General features: G+C 35.8%; 1 protein-coding gene across 6 annotated transcripts in view; it reads left to right on the forward strand.

Annotated features, from left to right (window-relative positions):
* The first annotated feature begins 5,670 nt into the window (after positions 1-5,670).
* Positions 5,671-24,025, forward strand: part of pacsin3 (protein kinase C and casein kinase substrate in neurons 3) — a 52,415-nt gene continuing 34,060 nt past the window's right edge. The window contains exons 1-3 of one of the 6 annotated variants that reach the window (XM_048185595.1): positions 5,672-5,838; positions 5,951-6,072; positions 15,900-15,965. The gene's annotated coding sequence lies outside the window, so the exon portion shown is untranslated. Of the gene's footprint in view, positions 6,073-15,899; positions 15,966-21,343; positions 21,598-24,025 lie in introns of those variants that run through there. The other 5 variants (XM_048185599.1, XM_048185594.1, XM_048185600.1 and 2 more) reach the window with 5 other exon arrangements.

Consider the following 24,025-nt stretch of genomic DNA (forward strand, 5'->3'; position numbering starts at 1 on the left):
AGCTTGATTATTTACACAGAAATGAAGCGGTAAAGTTAGCTATTTCTCAGCACTCAGGTTGTTAACATGAAATCATTGAACATCTTATGGAATTATAATATCATTTCTGTAATTTTTATTTTTTATTTTTTTATTTTAAGATAAATGTGACATAAACATGACAAAAGAATTACAGAATTCATAAAATCTGTTGCTCTGCCAAAAACAAATCTTATTTTGGACTAATTGAATATTAATTTCCTGTCATAATCTCATATCAATTATCTCTTGTTATTAGCAGCACTGGAGTTTGAGACATTAAATGAAAAGACCCAAACTTTACAGACTTTTATAGGTGTTTTATACAGGCGCCTCTACAAGTTATAATGTTGTGTGTAGCACCTCCTGGAGGATAAATAAATATTAAGAAATGGTACATACTGTATGAATAATATTTTGAGGCTATTGGAAGGTAGTAACAATTATTCTTTACAAACAATTGAAGAATTTACTTCTTGTATTATGTTGCAGGGCAAAGATTTCACAAGTTTTGGATGTAATAATATTTTCTTACGCTCCCTAATTCAATCTAAAAATGTACTTGCTGTTACAACTCGCTGGAATTCTCTATTAAAAAAATGTCTTGATCGGAGTAAAATTTGGATGACATCTCATAAATATTGCATCACAAATAAAGTGAAAGAAGTTTCTTATCAATTTTTTCATTGGGTTTACCCAGTTAAGTCACTTGCTTCAAAGTGAATATGGAAGATAATTGTGTTTTTTGTCAAATTTCCCCTGAGACTATTAATCATTTATTTCGGGAGTGTCCCAAGACCCAAATGTTTTGGAAAGAACTCAGTATTTACTTACAAAGAAAGACTATGATGCTTGTTAACCTTGAAGAAATTGATGTTATGCTAAAATGTTTTTCATTTGATGGTGATAGAAGTATTCTATTTATATTTGATTTAATTATTATAATTGCCCGTTACTATATTCATGAAGTCAAATGGAATGAAAAAATGCCAAATTTTGAAGAATTTAAAATAGATATTAAAATATATTTAGAGACAATATCCAAAAGCACAAACTTGAAAGCAATAAAAACTATACAGTTGTTTAATAGATACAATTTCATGTAAAATGCCTTTTTTTGTTTGTTTCTTTTTTTCTCTTTTTTTTTTTCTCTTTTCTTCTCTTTTTTGTATTACCCCTGACATGTATGGTTATATATATATATATATATATATATATATATATATATACATATATATATAAGAGTATACTCTTGTTTGTAAACTATACTCTGTTCTTGTTAATATTCAATTAAAAAAAAACTGTATGAATAAACAATTCAACAAACTTATTTAATGAGATTTAAAACATACCTGTTTCAAATTCTGAAATTTAATTAATGCATATAATTTGGTTATTGTATATTTTACATCTGTGATTTATGCTATATTGATTTTACTAAGCTGTCGAGTGTAGTGTCATCTATAAAACTGACTTTTTTATATTATTCGAACACTTTATTTTCATTCAGTACTATATCTTTTAATTGCTAATTAATTGTGGACACATTTTTGTTTCGTAAATGGCAGGTCAGGTTTTCATGTGTATTAAATGTTATAGATTTATTACATAATTAATTGCAAATATAGGGCTACATTTTAATTACCAATCGCAATATTTATTGGTCAAAAACAATGTTTTTATATTTTTGTATGTTAAATTTTTTGCAGTTTCATGTATTTTGTTTCATGTTTCATATGAGATTTAATATTGAAATTGTTTTGAAAATTAATAGGCTGTTAATGGCAGGTTCTGTTGTGCCAACTTACCCCCATATGTGACAACATGCCCCCACTGTGTGTGTGTGTGTGTGTGTGTGTGTGTGTGTGTGTGTGTGTGTGTGTGTGTGTGTGTGTGTGATTGCAATTAGTTATTACAACTTAAAATTTAGTGTTTTTTTTTTTGTTGTTGAGATAACTCAAATATCCAAATTGACTAAAATTTAAATTTTAAGGCAGAGCACACACTTACTTTTTAACTTGAAACAACACAATATTAAAGTCCCCCTGTAGTCAATAATTTTATACCTTAAAACTCATCTTCGATCACCAAAGTGACATATTTAAACATTTTTCCTGTGACAAAAAATTTCTTCATGCCTTAAAATAGCCTGAATGTAACTCTACACCCTTGCTTCATTTAATATACGCGGGTATATGAATATGCTAATTAGCCCCGCCTCCACTCACTCGCACAAGCTCAGAGATCCACTTGGTCAACTTACTGAGGTAAACTGCATAGTATTATCATCTGTGGAGAAAGGCATATACAGTGGCAAGAAAAAGTTTGTGAACCCCTTGCAGAATCTGTGAAAATTAGAATTATTTTGATAAATAAGAGAGATCATACAAAAAGCATGTTATTTTTTGTTTAGTACTGTCCTGAGTAAGATATTTTACATAAAAGATGTTTGCATTTAGTTCACAAGACAAAACAATAGCTGAATTTATTAAAATGGCCCCATTCATAAGTATGTGAACCATTGATTCTCAATACTGTGTGTGGTTACCTGGATAATCTACGGCTGTTTTTTGTTTTGTTTTGTGATGGTTGTTCATGAGTCTCTTGTTTGTCCTGAGCAGTTAAACTGAGCTCTGTTCTTCAGAAAAATCCTTCAGGTCCTGCAGATTCTTCAGTTTTCAAGCATTTTTGCATATTTGAACCCTTTCCAGCAGTGACTGCATGATTTTGAGATCCATCTTTTCACACTGAAGACAATTGAGGGACTCAAACTCAACTATTAAAAAAGGTTCAAACATTCACTGATGCTCCAGAAGGAAACATGATGCATTAAGAGTCGGGGGGTGAAAACTTTTGAATTTGAAGATCAAGGTAAATTGTACTTCATTTGTCTTCCGGGAAACATGCAAGTATCTTCTGTTGCTTCAGAAGGGCAGCACTAAATGAAAAACAAAGATATTTAAACAAAATAAGAAAAATTGTGACATCTTCATCCTGTTCAAATGTTTTCACCTCCCGGGTCTTAATGCATCGTGTTTTCTTCTGGAGCATCAGTGAATGTTTGAACCTTTTTTAGTAGTTTTTTAGAGTTTGAGTCCCTCAATTGTCTTCAGTGTGAAAAGATGGATCTCAAAATCATACAGTCACTGCTGGAAAGGGTTCAAATATGCAAAAATGCTGGAAAACTGATGAATCTGCAGGACCTGGAGGATTTTTCTGAAGAACAGAGCTCAGTTTAACTGCTCAGGACAAACAAGAGACTCATGAACAACCGTCACAAAACAAAAAAACAGCCGTAGATCATCAGGTAACCACACACAGTATTGAGAATCAATGGTTCACATACTTATGAATGGGGCCATTTTAATAAATTCAGCTATTGTTTTGTCTTGTGAACTAAATGCAAACATCTTTTATGTAAAATATCTTACTCAGGACAGTACTAAACAAAAAATAACATGCTTTTTGTATGATCTCTCTTATTTTATTAAAATAATTCTCATTTTCACAGATTCTGCAAGGGGTTCACAAACCTTTTCTTGCCACTGTAGTTCATCATAACATCGTAATGTATCATACACCTGTTACATTGCTAAATCTAGCCGATTTTTCATATCAACAGAAAAATATACCAGGATATATTCTCTTGAGACTCCCCTGCTGCAGAGCGGTCATGGTTAATGATATGCTAAAGCACGTTGACAAGATTGGTTACAAGGTAGTTAGTGATGTCACAAACTCCAGTGATTTCAAACTGCATTTTTGAAACTGTCTTTAGATCACTGCAGTTTTACAGAGAAAATACCAAAGTCCCTTTAAGAAAAGTCATTTCACTCGGCGGCCATCTTTGAAATGCCTCTTGGGCATGCAAGTGCAGCTCCTATCTCTTTGAATGAGGAAACATCAAATTCTCCAAAGCTGTTTGCCAAGCTTTCAAATAAATTTCAAATTTGAAATCACCAATGAAATCTGAGAACAACTGTCTCATAAATTTTGTTTCTAAACGCTCGAATCATGACAAAAATTATCGGTATTATTCAGGCTGGATCAAGCTAATGCGCATGCGCAGTCCTAAATGCGCATCTCTTGTGTCTCATTTCGGAGTTGACTGTTTCTATAGGAACCGGAGCTTCCAACGGCTGCTGCAGTGACAAGATGACTTTACCAATCGGCGATTGGCTCTTATTTAGAAGGAAGGCGGGACTTATTCCGCCATATTGCACACTGCACTTTCTCCCATTCAAAACAATACGAGTGATGCCTCTTGTGTTATTCTAGTCTTTGAAGATACTCAGCAATGGTGTTGACTTATGAATTTGAACATGGTACAATATGTAATAATTCTGTCCGCTAGAGGTCGCTAGAGGCCCATTCAAAACAAAGGCGGGGATCTTGGGACATGTGGTCTTCACCTTAACGGACGGTGCAAAAGAATATGGATTGGACTCGGGAAGAAATCATGTTCATGGATGCGATTATTAACGTAGTATGAAGCAGAGCAGGACCGAGTGTTGTGGGAGCTGAACGAGGAGCTGGAGCGTTTGCGCAACACACGCCTCACGAGCAGCGGGACTTTTATTATGCCACAGTCGCCGGCGCCGCTTCTGCTTTTCCAGTCATGAGTATGAGGAAACGCAGCTCTGTTTATCATATTAGATACATTTGAGTGTGTTGAAAATGTTATAACATTACTCTGTGCGTTCGCTCGGCGGCTGCTGTGAGACACTGTTGCACACTGCAGTAAGATGGATCGATTTTAGAATATCATATTAAATGCTGGATGGCTTGTTTTGATAAATGGCATGCAATTAATTTTAAAATTGTATGATGGAATTCTATATTACTGTTACTAAAAATAAATCTGCATCTGATTATGCTATGTTAGCTACTTCACAAAATAGTGTTTTTCTTCTTTGAGGCATGGTAAAGCATGGTACTTGCAAAAAAATCAAGAAAATTAGATTTAAACTATGACTAAATGTGTTGAGCTATATAACAATAATTCGTTTTCTGTCTATAAATGTAACCAAACAGTTGTTCCCTTGCCTATTAAAACATGTAAATATTAAAGCGTCTTTGGTGTTTCCATGGTTTCTACAAAATAAAACCGGAAACCGAGGGTAACGCGGGTATGACGCCATTGACAGGCGACTCCTCACACGTCCCGGAGCCTTGGTTAAAAGTGCAATTTTCTCACGATTTACAAACAGTTGGAAACATTTCACTCAACTGAACAAAATATATAACGCTGGCCTAGTGGTTTTTGGATATTTTACTGCAAAAATATTACTGCACCTTTAAAGCACATAAAAAAAACAGGGCAATAGTTTTTCCGATAGCTTTTAGACTTTAGAGCTTCTGTCTGATAATATACCTTGAAGAGACGATGGTTCTTCTAACCATCTTCAGTTAGTTCTGATGATAAATGATAGTCTACAGAGGGCGCTGTTGCTCTCATTATTACTGTATAGTGATTGTAAAACTCTCAAATATTATTTTTATTTTTAGTACTTTAGGAAGCGCATTGTTTTGTAATATTTACTCAGCTCAGAAAATGCAAGTAAGTTATATAATATCCCACGAGTGCAAACACTAAAATATTCCGCCGTTTGCTCTACTTAACCTGAAAGGGTTAACTCGTGTAATTGGATCAATGGGCATAATGCGGAGCCCCAGCATCTAATTTCATCCGTGAAGACTCCTCATACACGCCTGCTTCTGCTGCTGCTGCTGGAATAAACGTTAAGAGTTAATGTTGACGATGGGCCTGTTTTCTAAAAACAACCTGTTGGAAGTGTTTCTCCATGATCCTGCCTCCTGGTAAATGTTTATGGGAGATATTATTTCGCCGCTCGGTTGCCATGGCAGAAAGGGAAGGTGTCTGAGCGGTGTCAACTTTATTCACATGGCGCTTTTCTCGCTCTGAACGCAGTCTGCATCTAAATGTGCTGGAGATAAACAGCTTCACATCGCATTGAGGAACTCCGGGAGAGTTTGACGACGTGGGACATCGAGTGCATAACTGTTTTCGCCTGGATAAGGTCAAAACAACGAGTAAGTGGATTTCGATGTTTGACTAGGTTACTGTGTGTGTTTCCCTATGGCGATTAATGGGACCTGAACTATGTCTGTGAAGGGTTTCATTTGTCCAGGTCATTGTACAATAAAGCGATGAACAAGTTTTGTAACGTATTTATCTAACGGAAAATGCGTAAGCCTGTTGTGTGCCAGCCGAAGTTCGTCCAACATCCGTTTCCTTTGACACTAGAGTCGTACAAATGCCTTGAAATTTGATGAGGCTTCACCCTTTGCTGTTAGGAGAAAGGGCTAATGCCTGCAGACTGCTGATATTACCTGTATTGTAATTCAAATGGGTGTCTCTTTAAATATAGGGAACATTGGGCTTGTTGATTTTTAAAAAAATAACTCTTAAAACACAGTTTTCATTAGTTTAATTTCTTTGCTAACAGTGTCCAGACTGTTAGTAGAGAGGAGAAGCTAGTGTTTTATATATTTATAAATAATATTTTCACTTTTTTAAACATAATGTGTGTATTTTATGTCAAACATGCTCTTCACTGTCTCTTAATAAAATGTATACTTGCTTTAAAGAAAATTGTTTGTGTGGGAAATTATGGGGAAAAAGGATAAAATGCTAAATTGAAAGGAAGTAAAACAAATGAATGTATGAAAAAAAGGCTTACATGTGACCTTCATATAACAAAAAGCTGAAATTGTTAGATTTGATAAATTTTAACCCATGAGACATTGTTGGGTTAGAAAATTGTTTGTGTTGTAAATGATGGGGCAAAAATTCAGTTTATATAAGTCATTAATAAATATTTGCTTTTTTCCGCTAATATAATTGTTTAGATCACTGTACTGTAGTTTTACATAATTTTGAAAAGTCTGGGTCTGGGGTTAAAGGTTAAAATTAGGGCTGCAAAGAATTATTTAAGAAAAAAATATATTTATATAGAAAATATATATATAAATATGTATATTTATTTATACATGTATATATTTCTTAAATTTATACATGTATGTGCATGTATTTATGTATACATAATTATTATACACAGAACACGCACATATATTACGTAACAGACTTTTATTTTGCAAACGATTAATCGCGATTAATCGTTGTGCAGCCCTAGTTAAAATGCTAAATTGAAAAGAAGCAAAATAAATGAAGGTATGAAAAAAGTTTACATGACGTGACCTTCATTTAACAAAAAGCTGAAATTGTTAGATTAAATAAAAATTAACCCATGGGACATAAAAGTGAGACTTCAAAAGCTAAAGAGACACCCAAATACAATTACATTCTGAAGATATAATCGTTTATTTAAATATGAATTGGGATTTGCAGCACTGTTTGTGCTGGCGGTGTCAACCAGGATCAAGGTTCAGGAGAAATCGTTCGTTCTGTCTTCTCGCACCAGATTGCAGATGAATGGGAATGGCCTGTTAGAATATTTTTCTTGTGTAAAACACAGTATTTTAGCAATTCGGCTACTTCTCCTTTTGAAACAAATCCTCATTTTAGTTCATACTGTATCAGTATGTTAATGGTTAATCAGACTACTAGAGCAAAGGAATGATCATGGTGCAAGTTGCTTTGGATAAAAAGTATCTGCAGAATGTCAAAGTGCAGTAAGAGTTAAATCAGAGATTAGACTGAGTTTAGTTACTGTGCTGTTCTGAATCGGGGCCAAGGGCTTCGTGCTCTTTAGTAATTAGTGTTTCAGCGCTTTTAAGCGAAGAGAGTTGAATTGCAGATCCGTGAGTGCTCCAGTGATCCAATTTTGTTTTCTTTGTTGTTCCTTATGCTTACATATTTTTATATTGTATTTTGTTAATTTATTCAATCATGGGGAACTTTCATCGATCTTAAAGAAATAGTTCACTTGAAAATGAAAATTGTCCCATGATTTGCTCACCCTCAATCTTCTTTCAGCCGAACACAGTCTGAGTTAAATTAAAGACCCCCTGTGGTGAAAATCAAGTTTTTAATGTTGTTTATATGTTTATGTGGTGTTTTTAATATGCTTTAAGACAGGCCATGTGCAAATTCATAAGTCAACACCATTGCTGAGTATTTTTTTTTCCTTAAAGGGTTAGTTCACCCAAAAATGAAAATAATGTAATTTATTAGTCACCCCCATGTCGTTCCACACCTGTAAGATCTTCAGAACAAAAATTAAGATATTTATTTGAAATCCGATGGCTCCGTGAGGCCTGCATAGCCAGCAATGACATTTCCTCTCTCAAGATCCATTAATGTACTAAAAACATATTTAAATCAGTTCACGTGAGTACAGTGGTTCAATATTAATATTATAAAGCGACGAGAATATTTTTGGTGCGGCAAAAAAACAAAATAATGACTTGTATAGTGATGGCCGATATTAAAACACTGCTTCGTGAAGCTTTGGAGCGTTATGAATCTTTTGTGTCGAATCAGCTGTTTGGAGCGCCAAAGTTACATGATTTCAGCAATTTGACACGCGATCCGAATCATGATTCGACACAAAAGATTCATAACGCTCCGAATCTTCCTGAAGCAGTGTTTTGAAATCAGCCATCACTATATAAGTCGTTATTTTGTTTTTTTTGGTGCATCAAAAATATTCTCGTTGTTTTATAATATTAGTATTGAACCACTGTACTCACATGAACTGATTTAAATATGTTTTTAGTACATTAATGGATCTTGAGAGAGGAAATGTCATTGCTCCCTATGCAGGCCTTACTGAGCCATTGGATTTCATTAATAAATATCTTAATTTTTGTTCTGAAGATGAACGAAGGTCTGGAACGGCATGAGGGTGAGTAATAAATGACATTATTTTCATCTTTGGGTGAATTAACCCTTTAAAACTGCAGTGAAAAAAAACACGGTTTAAAAACGCTGGTGTTAAAAACTACCTTGTAACCAATCACGTCAACGTGCCGGAGGGCTTCAGCATATCATTAACTATGCTGCGAAGCAGGGGAGTCTCAAGAGAAGCCAGGTTATCCCATTATATTTTACTGTTGATATGAAAAATCAGGTACATTCAGTAATATAGCAGCAGGTAAATTATGTTGATGTATATTACGATGTTATGATGAACTATATGCCTTTCTCCACTGACGTTCTGAGTTGTTAAAGCATTTCTAAGGATACTGATTTTCAGAAGGCAGCTGTCTCATTCTGAGATGAAGAACGTGAACATGTGTAACATTCGCAACACGTTATTAGCTGTTTGATAATGTAGTCAAGCAAAAGGCTAATCATATTAATTACTGTTATGTGTCCGACGTTACAGAGAGCAATGCGTAAAACGCGTTACCATTCTGATACGTCAACTTGATTACAAGCCTGTATAATTCACTCTTCTACTTCTTCTGAAGCAGTTTCTGGTTCAAACATATATGGCTGAATTAAACCAGTATTTCCACTTGCCATTGTGTAATGTTTACTACAGTTGACCTAGTGGATCAGGTATTCTGAGCTGGTGTGAGTGAGTGGAGGCGGGGCTAATTTGCATATTCATTGATCCGTCTATACTAAATGAAGCAAGGGTGGAGAGTTACATTCAAGCTATTTTAAGGCACAGATACATTTTATTCACAGGAAAAAATGTTTGAATATGTCCTTTTGGTGATCAAAGATGTGTTTTAAGGGATAAAATTATTGACTACAGGAGGACTTTAAATAATATCCTGGCTCTTCCCAGTTTTGTAATGGCATTGAATAGTGTCTGAGATTTTGAAGCCCAAAAAAGCGCATCCATCCATCATAACAGTAATCCATACGACTCCAGGGGGTTAATAAATGGCTTCTAAAGTGAAGCGATTGGTTTTTGTAAGAAAATATTAATAGTATAATCTAGGGCTGGGCGATATATCGCATGCGATTGTCACGCACATTTCGTCAGTAAAGCCGGTTCCCTGATTACCACTAAATCGCCATCACCTGCTTTCAAATGGAGCGGCATTTAATAGACAGAGCCGTAGTTCACTGACAAGCTACGCAATATCATGTTCATATCGCAGATGAATCGCCTTTGATAATGAACGCGATATTGCGTAGCTTGTCAGTGAACTACGGCTCTGTCTATTAAATGCCGCTCCATTTGAAAGCAGGTGATGGCGATTTAGCGGTAATCAGGGAACCGGCTTTACTGACGAAATGCGCGTGACAATCGCATGCGATATATCGCCCAGCCCTATTATAATCACTATAATCACTGGCTTCCGGCAAAGGCTGTACGCATGTTCACGAGAGAGTCGAGTTCCAGCAGAAGGGTGACCTCTGACCCGACATATGAAAGCTCTTTTCTTATATGGAAATCCTCTGACATTTTTCTTTAAAACTCCTCATTTTAGACTTTTAATTCGTGACCGGAGTTTTGTTCGGCTCTATTTACGCCATAAGTCAGGTCAGAGGTCACCCTCTATCTTGTGAACATGCCCATGGCTGTTGCCGGAAGCCAGTGATTATAGTGATTATACTAGTTTATAGTTATAAAGTTTTATATATTAATACTTTTCTTACAAAAACCAATCGCTTCACTTTAGAAGCCATTTATTAACCCCCTGGAGTCGTATGGATTACTGTTATGATGGATGGATGCACTTTTTTGGGCTTCAAAATCTCAGACACTATTCAATGCCATTACAAAGCTGGGAAGAGCCAGGATATTATTTAAAGTCCTCCTGTAGTCAATAATTTTATCCCTTAAAACTAGAGTTGTACGGATTATATTTATTATGAATGGATGCACTTTTTGGAGCTTCAAAAACTTTATTCAATTCCAGTACAAAGCTTGGAAGAGCCAGGATATTATTTAATATAAGTCCGATTATTAATATAACTCTGATTGTATTCGGCTGAAATAAGAAAGTCATACATACCTAGGATGACTTGAGGGTGAGTAAATCATGGGATAGTTTTCATTTTTGGGTGAACTATCCCTTTAAGCCGGGTGCACACTGTACGATTTATAATAGCCCTTTACGACTGTTGCTTGTCAGACTGTACGAACATGATCCCACTGTAAGCCATGTCACATTGTACGATCTCAGTTGTCATTAATGTCAGACTATATGGCAGTCAAGATGCATTAAACGCGGATGCACACAAAAAGACTTATCCGAAATTTTACATAGTAGGAGAATGATAGCGATCAAAGAGTTTGGCTACGTTCACACTGTCAGTCCAAATCCAATTATTTGTGTATCCGATTGGAATCTGATCTAAAATTATTGACTGTCCACATTGTGTATCGCAACTTCTCAGATTCGGTTTGTGTGTCCATACTGCTCTTTCGTTTTCCGGAATATCTGCATTGGTTTCTATGGCAATGCGTTGGTAGGTATACGTCAAAAACAACAACAACCGCAACATGGAGGGGTTTGCTTTGCAATACGGATGTTGTCTTATTTACAACATGACAATGTATAGCCGCCGCGTTGGACCACTGCGTCTTCTGAGGCAGCTGAAGAAGCATAGGAGGCTGGGATGAGTGGCTTTAATTTATTTTGTACTGTCGTCTCCTCTGGTTTCAAAACATGTCTTCGATATATATTGTCATTTTCAGCTTGTCCGGCACTTTGCAACAACACAACCTTGTTTCTACAGTGACTTTCAGCACGTTTCCTATAACAGTGTCTGACGTTTACATTGTAAACGGCTTGAGAAAGTCACATAAACCACGCGAAATCCGATCAGAGCAGTCAAGACTGAAACAGATTTCCAGAAATGTGATTTGAATAGGATTTTAAACCACACATGAATGTAGCTTGAGACGGATTAATAAAAATCGCATTTCATGTTTTTTGCCATTCACACGTGCTAAATCTGATTTCAATCGGATATGCACACAAATCGGATTTGGACCGACAGTCTGAACGTAACGAGATTTTGGCCCAGGATCAGTGGAATCTTTTAGGATTCTCTCTTTTTTTTTTTTTTTTTTTATCTCAGATGGCCATATCTTGGCCAGAATCGTACAGTGTGAACCCGGCATTAGACTAAACTCACTGGGGCAAACATAGGAAACTATCTCTGATGTGCGTGGTGCTGGAGGACATTGGGTGGAGAACAAAACTGCCTTTGTTTTCTTCATGCCTACACAGAGTGCACTGAGCCTTTGAGAGCAGGGCTATATTGAGCTGTCCTCAAGCCAAATTCAGGATTCTTTGACAGATCAGTGTTCCCGGGAAGATGTTTGGGAGGAAGGAAAATGTGTGGTTTTAAGTGAAAGATGAACACAAACTTGCCTGATCTTGTGGTGACATTTTGGTCTAAATAAACATTCTGTAAATTTGCATTATGCTTTTGAAGAAATGTTATGGGTTCAATACAAGCTGTTTGCTGTCTAAACATGCAGAAAAAATATTAAAAAGGAAATGATATCATAGAGAGAACCCTCATTGATGATAATTTTACCATTTTCTGCCTAAGGTTAGGCTAGTTTGAGTTGTAAAATGTGTGCAACGACTGCTAAATGTGATCTTTATGAATTAATAATTGATAAAGCTTTGTAAAAACTAAAAAATATTTAAAATGATTGCATATATATTATAAATTTGGTTGTTTCTCAATACTGCATTGCCAATAATGGTCACCAGATATATCGCCAATGCCGATTATATTAGCTGATATTTGGCTTTTTTTTTTTAAATTATTTTTGTAATTAAATGTTTATTAAATATTCAAAGACTTGGTTAAATTATATAGTTTTGCAGCTGTTAAAGCAGAAACGAAAGCTGCTGCTCTCCGTATCCTTTTCTGTTGTCTCCAGGCGCATTCATATGTAAATTTCCCAATATTAGATCAAAAGTTCAGAAAAAGCCCATACATTTACAAACAGACCCTCCCCTTGAAGAATTCAGAAAAATGGTTGAATATGGACAAAAGAGAATTAAAACACCAGGTGTAAATGGGAATGTGTCTTCCTCATCTACTTGTGATCCGATCGACCAAAACGCATCTTGTAAACAGAGTCTAAGATATTGGCATCAGCGTCAGCCATCAAAAAAAATCCTTATCGGCCAACCTCTAATAGTAATCTGTATTAGCCGATTACTTTTCTTTTTAACATGCAGCGAGTCTTCTCACAGACTTTATGAAATGAGCTTCGAGAAGAACGTTCACTTCGATCGGTTTCCTTTTGCCAGTCATCCATTTATGAAATTAGGCCATGGTTCCCTGTAAAATAATCCACTGCTTCTGTCGGTTCAGTCCTGCTGCCCTGGACATGTGCCACAAGCTCTAACAGTGGGCCTTTTCACGTTTGCTAGTGCTTTCAAATCTGTTATGTTTCATAGACCAATCATTTCATGCAACATTTTTTGAAGAAGAGCAGCAATTACCCAGTTCAGCTTTATTCGTCCAATGAAGATGTGAATATACTAGTCCTAAACTAGACAGCTGGGGCGAGCAGAGCCTTGTTTGGTTCAGTAGGAGTGTTTGAGGCAGGCGAGGGCCTGATGAGGTGAGCGGCCGTGTGCTCGGGGTCTAATTAGAGCAGCGTGCCTGAACCTGACGGCACACAGGAATGTGCTATATGTCATAGGTGATGTCACATTCCAAACGTGTGCTCTACAGATGTTCACAGTCGTAATTAATGCAAGTGTAGTGTTTTCGGCTCATGTTGTGCATTATAGCTAAATAAATAAATATGTTTTATATTATGTATAAATATAAATTATCTTGCTATCATCAAATTAAATTAATCGAACATATCCAACACTCACACTTGCACGCTTTGGCAATAGAATGGCCATTGGCTAGTTAATTTCTTAGTTTACTCACCAGACTGATATACTGTTATTATATTATATTATATTATATTATATATATATATATATATATATATATATATATATATATATATATATATATATATATATATAATAAATATATATATATATATATATATATATATATATATATATATATATATATATATATATATATATATATATATATATATATAATATTATATATATGTATGTATGTGTATGATTCCACTAAATTAGCCTATCTTTGTACAATGGCGCAACTTTTTAAATTGAGATACAGTATACGGTCATATGTGATATCTGAAAGTACACTATTAATATCAGTCAATCAAGCATTAAATTATGATATTATGATAATCAATCGTTATTTAATGATAGAACTTAAGTAATTAGAACTACAACTTTGTGTATGCATGCACATTTGTCATTTTAACTGACCTTAGGACTGGTGGCGGTGCTTAACTTCGTTCTTCATTCAGTGTAGGGCTGTCAAACGATTAATCACGATTAATCGCATACAAAATAAAAGTTTGAGTTTGCATAATATGTGTGAGTACTGTGTGTAATTAATATGCATATATAAAATACACACAAATTAATGTATATATTTAAGAGAAATGTTATTTATGTACAAAATATTTGCATTTATATATAATATAAATTATATAAAAATATAAATAAATACATATACTTGTAAATATTTCTCAAATATATACATGAATGTGTTTGTATTTATATATACATAATAATTACACACAGTACACCCACATATATAGGCAAACTTAAACGTTTAGTTTGTATGCGATTAATCGCGATTAATCGTTTGACAGCCCTAATTCAGTGTTTCTGTTAAAAAATTAGTAATAATACTGATAAGATAATAATAATAATAATAATTCTACTACTAACAACAATATAAAACAAACTAAGGAATGGAGAGCTGCTGGGTAAATGAATATTAATCACGTTGTCTGCGTTCGCTCTGATTTGAGGAAATCAAAACATGGACACTAATAGGTGAGCACTAGCCAATGAGATTGCCGTTTGCGCATTAGTTCCGCCCACTATCGGAGAAACCAGCAGTGGCTTCAGCTTGTCCTTAAAGGCTGAATAATTCCAAACGAATTCCTTATTTTGACAGGAAAATACAACGAATATCATCAAAAAATATCATTTACATATAGCTCGTCAAATCAGATGAATTGAAATTATTTGAAATGCGCTTTACGGATCGCTTAACGGAGAGAGAAAATCTCAACTGGTCAGTCAATGTTCTGCAATAAATCTGTAGTACTATTTCAAAACATCAGTGTTTCCAAATACGTTAGTTTTTTTTAGAGCTGTCTATTGTTAATTTATTTAATTTAGTTATGGGAAAAAAATAACACGTTAAAATTATTAACGCACCCGCCCCACCCCCAGACCTACATAATTCATCTTGCATTTCATAAAGTTGATTGTTGAATGTTTTATGGATCACATGTTATATGCTGCTGTTCACCACCAAAAATACAGATTTGGCCTACAGTTTTGTTGGTAAAGCAGTTAATATTAATCTTTTAGTTAAAAAAAAAAGTTATTTAAGGTATGAAGTTGTAAAAAAATAAATAAAAAAATTCACCACCAAAGTAGTGGAATTACTATTCTAGATGTGAACATCTGGTTATGTGTGGGTGGATTATTCTCTACATCTTTTTGTTAGTGACGTATTAAGTTGTTTACTGTAAGTGCATTACTATATTTTTGTTTCTGAGGTAATCATCCATAGAGCTTAACTCGTATTGAACCCGGAACATTCCTTGCATAAGGTGTTGACTTTTGACTAGGTCAGGTTTGAGGCCAGTAGCACATAGCCGAGGTGTTTTCCAGTGTCCTCATGATTGCCTCTTCAGGTCTTCTATGTGTGGCATTTCACTCTTCATATCAGAATGTGCCACCTTTGAGTGCCTGGGTTTATATTAACCTGCTGCTTTCTTTACTGTACTGTCATCTTAAGTGGACCAGGAGACCCTTTCAGCTGCTTACATCTTCTCTGGCTTACTAAAACCTGTCAAAAGCCTAACATCTCCTTCCTCTCACAGGGCCAACGAAGAGGCCGTGTCTTTGGGCAAAGAACCACTAATTTCTAACATTCTCCTTTGCTTTTGGTAAGTTCCTTATTTTACACTTGCATCTGTCTGGTTTTGCAAATGTTATGCTGCATTTCCATATGCCTATGCCATGTGTGAATTATTGCGCATGTCTTTTAGTGGTCGACCAATATGGGGTTTTCAGTAATTAACGTTGACATCTTGATGTCTGGTTAATACAGGTAAGACAAATTTCTGATATGAGAACTGATTTTACACAAGATTTACTTAAATCTTTATATATTTGCAAGGCTATCAGTAGATTTTTGAACTGACACAATAGTGAAATCCCACTTCATTGACCAAAGTTGGCAGCTTTACTGTATATTCCAATGCGCTAATCTCAAAATGTCAAAATATTATGCCGGCGGATATATAGGTCAATAATGTCTTTACAATTTTAGACCATTAGAATTGCATGATTTCCCTCATGAGAATAAGCTGTTTTATTGTCTTTCTATCTGCCGTTTATTTTCCCCTAACCACGTTGGTTGCCGGTTGCAGAGGAGTAAGATCCTGTTGGAAAGAATGCCCTTGTTGGAAAGAGTATGCTGGGATTAATGGGCATTTTTGGAGTTGAAATATTGTAGACGCTCTGTTGTCTTGTATACATTAATCAGATTAATGACTGCGAGTTTCCAGCGGGGCTTATGAGAGCTTCCACCCCTCCTTCCCATGGCCTCATTCTGCTCAGACGGAAGCCATTGTTTTCATGGGTCTGTCTGTGGTAGCAGGTTATCCAGTGATTGTCATTTATTTACTGACTTAACCCACGAGTCAAAGGATTTCTTCTTGTGTACCAATGATGCTTGCATGCATTTTGCTGTTTGCGAAGGTGTGTATGTGTGTGTGTCAGAGGTCTCTGTGTGAGAGTCATACAAACAAATGCAGCATGCCGCAAGTTGTATTTTTAAAGCCACATCTAACAACTAGAGTAAATGCCCCTCTAATTGATTCCAAATGTGCTGCCATGCACTACTCTACTTTTGGGGGTTGTTTCAGAGCATTGGCACAGTGAATTTGTTTCCAATGCTGCTGTAAAAGTGTAGTTGACCCCATAATGAACTCTTTTACTCGTTATCATTAAGATTTTTAACCCCCCCCCCCCCATGAAAAATGTTTTACAGAATGTTTGTTGCTCTTTTCCATACAGTAAAGTGAATGAGGAAAGATACTGTCGAGCAAAGAAGCATCCTAAAAGTAGTTTGTGCCCATCATGTGCAAAATATACCTGCCGTTTTTTGTTTAATCAAACAACAACAACAAAAAAAGAGAAAATCACTCACTGCTTTAAGAATCATTGTATATTTAATTCATGAAGACAGATGGCAGGGTTTTAATTGACAGTTGTTAATTGACAGCACCAAAACGATGCTATAAAGTTCAAATTTAGTTGTCGCAGTAGCTCTTAATTCTCTTATGTTTTTACGTATATTTAAAGGGGCACTATAATGCCCCTTTCACAAGATGTAATATAAGTCTCTGGTGTCCCCAGAATGTGTCTGAAGTTTCAGCTCAAAATACCCCACAGATCATTTATTATATCTTGTCAAATTTGCCTCTATTTGGGTGTGAGCAAAAACACGCCATTTTTGTGTGTGTCCCTTTAAATGCAAATGAGCTGCTGCTCCCGGCCCCCTTTCCAGAAGAGGGCGGAGCTTTAACAGCTCGCGCTTCGGTTGCTCAAGAAAAACAAAGCTGGAGAATCTCACGCAGCCAAAATGAGGATTGTCAGTAACGGTGTTCAGACTTACATTGTTCAAACCGGAGTCGGACACTGATGGAGAGACTCAGGAAGAAGTTACAACTTTTAGAATGAAACTGGACATTTCTGAATGGTTAGTGGATAAATTTATGTAGTTGCTGTGGAGTTGATTCAACTCATCGACTAGCATGTGCCGTCATGTTAATCTCTTAATCTAGCATTAAATTGACCCTCGTTTGTGAAGCAATCCGGCGTAAAATGATGGCATGGCAACAAAACTCTACTACAGTGGTTTCCAAACTGGGGTACGTGAGGTGATGGAGGGGGTATGCGAACAAAATGCTGAGTTTTGTCATTCATTTAATTCTTCCCCATCTTGAAATAGCATTAAAACCGAGCATGTATTTTCTAACAGGCACAATGCTGTAATTACATCCAATCAAAATACCCCATCTTTTGCGGTCGAAATTGACTGCATCCATTTTCACACAAGCAGCGTGCATTTGGGTGCATGGTTGCGTGCAGAGTCTGCTGCCTTAGCAAATCGCGTTATAACTGCCGTTCTCGACAATGTACCTGTAGATAAGCACTTACTGGCATGAAAAAGCAAATAGCCTGGCACAGAAGGACCATAGATAACAATTTAAGATTCAAACTCTTGATACAAAACATACCTTTTGTGAGTTCTTGTTTTTACATTGATAATATTATATGAGCAAGAATGCAAATATCCACACAATGACAAATGTGACACTGATTTTATACAGCAGTTCAACAAACAAAAGGATAATAATAAGTGATGTTCTTCACAGTATTGTAAGTATTTGCTCTATTTTGCAAAGAAATAATAGTTCCAACGAAAGCCACAGCAGAACTACAGCACACAGCGGTGTTTCGTGAACAAATCTGCGGCTTTGAGCGAAACATTCGTCAGAGTCATTGATTCAATGATTCATTCATAAATACAGCCACTTGCTTCGTTACTGAATGAATGAATGACTTGATGACTCGTGCATTAAGACAGTGACTTACCGCCACCTGCTGGCGCTTTTAGTATTTAAAATAATCACTTTTCACGTTTTTCTCATCATTGCATATTTCTCTATTAAACATTTTTTTTTTAATTTAAAACATTATTAATATTTTAAAGATATTTATAAAGATAATAAATGCATTGGAAAGTCAATTTAGGGGGCAAATATTGTCCCTTAATGGAAAAGGTACAGTCTAAATGGAAGAGAGGGGGTACGCAGAAAGATGGTAGGGCCCTATGAAATCCATTTTATTTTTTCCCGAATTCAGTTTTATTTTTTCCCAAATTCCGTTTTTTCCGTTTTAATTTTTCTGGATTCGTTTTTTTTCTGTTTTATTTATTTTTTGTCTCCATTTTAATGGTTAAATTTAAATTTTAGTAATCAAAAAGCATGTCTAATTAATTGAAATAATGAATCTTGTCCAATTTACCAACAATTTAATAAAAGTTTAACAAAAAAAATAATTTTTTTTTTAGGGTTTTATTCTTAAACGTTTTATTCTTTCCCCTCAAATTTTATTTTTACCAAATTCTGTTTTCTGGATTCCATTTTAATGGTTTAATTCCAGTTCAATAATCAACAATTAAAATAATTTTTTAAAAAAATGTTATGAATTTTTTTTTTTTTTTTTTTTCAGAAGTTCTGTTGTGTATTTAAATTTTTCTGGCAATCAAATGAACGCATACCATTTAATTTATCTTTTAATCATGAAATTAAACTTTTTTGTCAAACAATGTGCTGCACAACAGAGCTTTACTGTTAAAATTAAAACATGGAAGAAATCGAACTTTTATTTTGACGGTTTGCCAAGAGCTTTGAGTTTCTCTGTGTTTATGACAGTAGTTTTCTCAAACGAAGCGGTTAAATGCTGATTAAGTGACTTTCAGGGCAGCTCTGGAGATGAATTTGTGCGTTCATATAGTGAGGCGACAGAGGACGAAAACACAGCGAGCGTCGCATGTGCTTCAGCGTGCGTGCGCCTGTGCGATTGTGTGTGAGGCGGTGTGAGGTAAATGAAACTGCGCTTCTGCATCATTCATTTCAGAGTCACACAGGCATGCAGGATTCATGTTTAAATAGTCTTTTAGCAGTTTAATATTCACAAACACTAGTCTATATCGTGATTTAATTTAAGTGTACTGACCTGCTTTTAATTCATTCATCAAAAATTTTACAAATTCCGTGACATTCCGTGTTATATAGTAAATTCCGTTTTTATGAATGGATTCCGTTATCGTGGAAATTATAGGGCCCTAGGATGGTAAATGCCTCAGGGGCTACTCCACTCTAAAAAGTTTGGGAACCAATGCTTATTTTAGGTTTCAGACATTTAAATACACAAGTACTAACAAAACAATACATTAGAGTTTGTAAAATACACACTGTCATTAGAAGCGGCAATAACAATCCTTTCCATAATAATTAGATGACACGTTTATTCATATCAGATACACATTGTGTAAGTAACTTTAAAGTTTACTCTATTCTTCTCCCAGTTAACCAGCTCACTTACTTTAATGTATTTCTGGGGAAGTGGATGAATTTGCATGTTATAAATCCCACAGATCCGATTCTCTGAACTGCGGCACAAACTAACATGGTGGCACCCATCGCGTGTATAGTTCAACTAACGCGATCATTATAAAGGTGTTTAAACAGCAAAAGTCATCCACTTGCATATATTTGACAATTGGAATATCAGATATTGATATTTTGGTACTGTGACAACACTAGAAACAATAAAGTGATACGTTCTAAATAATGGTCACCTTGAAAAACTCACACTGGGGCCTCAGCCAGAATATTTAAACTTGCGTGTGAAAGGGTTAAAAAGAAAATATCTCCCTTTGCACTGAACTTTAAGCTCTGTAACTTTGCAGATGTTATGCTCAAACAACAACATTGCACACTAACTAAAGTAAAAAAAAAAAAAAAAGGACCCCTTTAAACTTTAAACCTGGGGCACGGTTTGGCCTAATGGTTAGAGAGTCAGACTTGTAACCCGAAGGTTGTGGTTTCAAGTCTCAATACCTCAGGAAATGACTGAGGTGCCCTTGAGCAAGGCACCTAACCCCCAATCGCTCCCCGGGTGCCACAGAAAAATGGCTGCCTACTGCTCCGGGTGTGTGTGTCCACAGTTTGCTTGTGTTGCACAGTTGCTTGTGTTATATGGAAAAGAGCAGCACAAACATTTTTAAAAATATCTTCTTTTTTGTTTGATGAAAGTAAATGCATCATACAGGTCTGGAACGACATGAAGATGATCATTAATCTTTTTAGAGGGATACTCCACCCAAAAATGAAAACTCAGTCATCATTTACTCACCCTCATGTTGTACCAAACCTATATGACTTTTATTCTTCAGCAAAAGCGGGAACCATTTTTTTCACGAAAGAAAGTTTTTGGAACGGCATGAACATGAGTAAATTATGACAGTTTTCTTGTTTGGTTGGAGTATCTTTTTAAATTTAAACTTAAATTTAATTTTAAACTGCTCTGTTTTGTAATAATCTAGCTTGACAGACTTTAGCACTGATCTGGCAAAAGCATCTAAACAGAGTCAACGACCTATGAAAAGTAAACTTCCCCAAAAGCAGGGCCCCTGACACTCTGAGCAACTTGTGCAACAAATTGTAAGAGGCATTTATACAAATGGGAGTTCGGCACATCTGTCTCTTGGGGAAGGGGGTTGCCCGGTTAAAGCTGTTGCACTAGATTTCAAATAACATGCATGATCAGCCATCTGCTGCTGTCTATTTTTTGTCTGAGTATATAAGTACAGAATATTTTCCATACCATAAGCATTTAAATCATTGCAGACATGCCATGGATTGTGAATTTTAGACAGAAGCCTTTTCAACTGAATAATCCTGAGGATTTGGACGTGTTCTTCTAGCACAAGGAAATTAAGTAAGTTCCAACAACTCAAAGCTGGGTAGTTTTTGTCTTTGTTGTTAGTCATGGGCAATGTTGATTTAATCGGGTTTCGAATATCACAAAGGTTTTGTCCTTTTATTCTCCGAAAGCTGATTTGGTATCCTAGTTCTCAAGGTTTTTTTGTCAGGAGCGGGAATCTGTTAATACATTTGTGCCGCGTTGCTCTGTACAGTGTTTCGAAGGTCATCAGACAAACATCACTATTACTTTTTGCTCATACTTGCCTATAAGGGAATGGTTAAATCCTTAACTCTAAATATTAAACTGCTCTGCATAACTCATTCTGCACCTTTTATGCTATGAACTTGAAAGAAGGGCTGCTTGATTATGGCAAAAACTATAATCAAGATTATTTTTCGTCAATATTGAAATCAAGGTTATTTAACACAATCATTGGTGGGCGATACAATCAAAGTCTTATTTCACAATATGAGTAATTTTAAATATCAGTGAAATTTCACAATTACCAATACTTCAGCAAAAACTAATACTAGGTAACAGAATATTCTTACTGTACACACTGAATATAGACGAATCCTTATTAAAGCTAAGTTATTCAGTCAAGATCAGTGAGTGATTTGTCATTTGCTGTTTGGTTATTATCATTAATGACAGATTGCAGCAGGTTTATTTGGCTGCTGTCACTTTAAGAGCTGGAAAGGTTCAGCATACTGTTGCATAACCTGATATTGCTGAGTTCAACATGTTCCTGGAACATGGAACAACATTCATATCAACCAATCAGATTTCAGGGACAAGTTTACAGATTGTCAAGTTTAGGCAAAATCATGAATTGGTGCTTCTACATCAGTGTTATTCATCTATCATTTCCCTCTGATTTTTGGGATAACTTTTGAGTAGGGTTAGGGTTAGGGGTAGGAATAGGGTTAAGATTAAATTTTCAGACTAGAATGTTGACAAAATATGTTGACCCAGGAACGCATTTAACTCAGCAATATCAGGACTGTTACACCCGACCGTCTATGCACACCTTGGCAATAGAATCGCCATTGGCTTGTACGTTTTTTAGTTTACTCGCCAGACTGAAAATCAAAACAGGGATTGTAATAGATAAGTGCCAGCCAATGAGATTGCCGTTTGCTCGTTAATTCCGCCACTATCGGAGAAACCGGCATATCTTCTTCTGGTTGTTCTGAAAAGCTGAATAATTCCTAATGAACTCCGTTATTTTGACACAAAACTACAACAAAGAATATTGTTTACATGTAATGCATTGACTCTAGCTCTCTCTCTTTGCATGTGTGTGAGAAACACAGCGCTTTCAGCAAAGCGACGCCGAGTTGTGCGCCTTCACACTAGAGAATTTATTAGCCAATGGCTAACGATAGACATTATTTAGTCGTCCAGAGTGAAGATTTAGTCGCATGTGCGAGTGATTTACTCGCATTGTAGAGGGTTGTACACAGCATTTTACAACCCTCATTTATTTGGCTGATTTGGATGTTAAATAGTGTTGCCAAAAGTACCGACTTCGGTACCAAATCAAGTACTGATTTTGGTACCAAATTTTAAAAATTTGACGCTTTGAGTGCTGTTGAGCAGATTCGTAAACACTTCTGATTGGCCATTGTGTTCACACGCTCATCAGATTTTTCTGTGATTGGCTACAATGATCAACACTTCAAAAACATGTTGTAAATAGACCGGTCCGCTGATTTCAAACGCTTCTGCTCCCGCTTTCAAAACGCTTTCATATTCATTCCATGTGCGTTCACTGTAGCGAATCACAGACATATATGTTGAGTGTGTGAACACAATGGCCAATGAGAGGTGTTTACGAATCCACTCAACAGCACTTAAAGCGTCACTTTTTTTTTTATCAAAGTTTATACTTTTGACAACACTAATGTTAAGTTTGGACTTTTAGGGAAGTTGCGCTGGACGGAATGCGGCGGCGACACAATAATCGGTTTACCTCGATTATCTTGTTTTCATAATGGTTGGAAGCCAAAATTGAAATTGAAAATCAATTACCATTAATTGCACAGCCCTACTTGAAAGAACTTCAATTGTATGGTTTATTAAAACGGCATCCTGGTAGCGTGCTAACAAGCTCTCAGAACACCTTATCAACACCACCCACAACACCCTAGCAGCAGAAATCAGCCATGCACAACACCCTAGCAGTGTACTAACAACCACTCAGCCTTAGCAATGACATTGTAACAGCCTAGAATTGTGGTGGTCAGAACAATTTAAAAATGCAAAGCAACCACCTAACAGCCACTCACAACATCACAACAACCGCAAAGCAACGTCAAAAACATTCTGATCACCTTCGCAACTGAATAGCAACACCCTAGATCATGGAGAGTTTTGTATGGGGAAGCACCACTTATATTTCCTCTGGAAAAAGTAAAAATTGGCTCTATAGATTTTT

Source organism: Megalobrama amblycephala, linkage group LG3 (assembly GCF_018812025.1).
Source record: "Megalobrama amblycephala isolate DHTTF-2021 linkage group LG3, ASM1881202v1, whole genome shotgun sequence".
NCBI classification, from domain to species: Eukaryota; Metazoa; Chordata; class Actinopteri; order Cypriniformes; family Xenocyprididae; genus Megalobrama; species Megalobrama amblycephala.